The sequence below is a fragment of the Hipposideros armiger genome, unplaced genomic scaffold (genome assembly GCF_001890085.2).
Source record: "Hipposideros armiger isolate ML-2016 unplaced genomic scaffold, ASM189008v1 scaffold_157, whole genome shotgun sequence".
NCBI lineage: Eukaryota > Metazoa > Chordata > Mammalia > Chiroptera > Hipposideridae > Hipposideros > Hipposideros armiger.
This window is the reverse complement of record NW_017731507.1, coordinates 2387863-2389972: the sequence shown is the minus strand read 5'-3', so window position 1 is coordinate 2389972 and position 2110 is coordinate 2387863. Positions and strand designations below refer to the sequence as shown.

The following is a 2110-nucleotide window of genomic DNA, read 5'->3' as shown; positions in this document are numbered from 1 at the left end:
CAGGGCCCCTCACCAGCACCCCACTTGTCTGGGGCTTGTATTTTATTTTCAAGTCATAACTTTATTTTTTTCTTAAAGACAACTCCCAAATTGTATTAGCTGCGGGCCTCACCAAACCTAGAACTGCATCTGTGCTTACCATTGATTTGTTAATTCCTGTTTCTCCCATTAAATTAACATCTTGGGACATAGCTCTTATCCTGTTTACCTCCATTGCTTGGCCTAGAGCCAGGGACCTAGGAGTGTTCGTGTAATAAATGGATGGATGGATGGATGGATGGATGGATGGATGGATGGATGGATGGGGAGAAAGGAAAACCAGCCTGAGCAGAGATCTCTGTCTGTTAATTTCACTCATTCTGCTTGGATTTCCTCCTTAAAATCACTCAGTACAAGTTAATGCCTTTCCACCTGACAGCCTCTCAGACATTCAAAGATGGCTCTCCCAAGTTTTTTCTCTCTCAGGGAAACAAGTCCTGTTCCAGCAGCTTTTCTTAAAGGTTATCAACAAGGGAAATTCCACCCGCTTGAACTGGGGCCCATTTTCATATCTAATGATTGCCAGGATGTCCTCTTATCTAGTCGGAATGCCTTGGCCTCCAGTCTGCCTCTGGGCCAGCTGATAACGTTTATTTATTTATTTTTTGGGGCGGGGGAGGGGAAATGCCTGAGTTTTAAGGGAGAGTGCACAAACCCATGACTCCTCTAGCAAGGGGAAAAATACAGGCCTGGCCCTCCAGGGGGTGGCCACTGCCCCCTGGGGGAGAGTAACTACTACCCCTCCCTGTCCTTTGATCAGCAAGCCCTGTTCTCCTTCACCCCTCACCGTTTGTGGTCTCTTGTCAGCACTGTGATTGGGTTCCATAAACATCTAGGCTGTCCTGCCCCCAACCCCCTGCCTGCGCCAGACAATACCACTCATGTTTATTTTTCCTGCTTACCCTCAATCTCTTCCCCTTCCCCACTTCTGGCTAGGATGTGAACTCCCTGGGTCTTTGTCTGCCCAGAACAGTGCCTGGCACACAGAGCTCAGAAATATTTGTTGATGCATGAATGACATAGCACCATCAAGTACATATTCTGCATGTATCCTGCTGGGGGCTGGGGCTACAGAGGTATTTAAGTTCAGGCCTCTGCTGTATAGAACAGGCTGTGCTCTGCCCAGTTCCGAGAGGTGATAATGAAACAGAGGGTCCTTGGGACTTGGGTTAAATTAAGTTTTAAATCCTGGCTCTAGAAATCATCTCCCTCTCTCTCTCTACCCCTCAGAGAACCAGCCTTCCCGTGGCTTACCATCAGCCCCCCAGGAAGCAGAAGACAGTGGTCCTGACTTGGTTGCAGGTTCCAGACCTCCGGCACTGGCTAAAGGTAACATCTTGACCTAAGTTATGTTTCATCTCCTGAGCCCTAAGGTGGAACGACCCCCTGACTACTTTCTCATGAAACCAGACAGAGGGACTACGGCGGAGACCTCTGAACTGTCCTCAGGATCTGAAGAAATGATTCATTGCTCTCACCTCACCTCTGTCCAATCAGCTCCCAGCACGACCCCGAACCCCTAACCCATGGTGTCTTGTGTCCCATAGAGTCTGTAACATACAGGCCACTGGGGAGTTCGCGCTTTTGAGCATGAGCTTCCCGTTCTCCTGGGTGGCGCCATTCATAATAAAATAGCCAGTATTTCTCCACTGCGGTTCTCGGTGTTTAGTGTTTGGTTCTGCTAGCACAGGGTGGACGGACTCTTTCTGTTCGATGACAAGGTCCCAATCACCATTACTTTAGTCAACAGGTTGTTTGAAAGTAAACCCACAATCCCATCCCTACCATCTTTTTATTCTATCATTCCACATTTTCTCAAAACTCACAGATGCCATACCTTTAGCTCATTTTCTTCCTCTCCTTGTTTCTTATGTCCTTTGCCCCTATCATCAGCCCATGGGGGACACAGTGGCCATTGTGCCCCCCTCTATAGGGGAGGTCCCATATTGTGTCTGTCTGCCTGTCACCATGGAAGGGCTTAAGCGCGTATCTTATCTAACTGTTTGCATATATCAAACTAATAAACCCCAAGGCCCAAGTGGCTTAGTTTCTACATGGACTCACATACAGA

General features: G+C 48.1%; 1 protein-coding gene and 1 long non-coding RNA gene across 5 annotated transcripts in view; one reads left to right on the top strand and one right to left on the bottom strand.

Moving 5' to 3' along the window:
* Positions 1-2110, bottom strand: part of ST3GAL1 (ST3 beta-galactoside alpha-2,3-sialyltransferase 1) — a 68091-nt gene that overhangs the window by 45455 nt on the left and 20526 nt on the right. The window lies entirely within an intron of this gene.
* Positions 15-1692, top strand: LOC109387430 (uncharacterized). Its single transcript, XR_002124999.1, has 2 exons — positions 15-1174; positions 1270-1692. It is a non-coding gene; the product is annotated as an uncharacterized LOC109387430 (long non-coding RNA).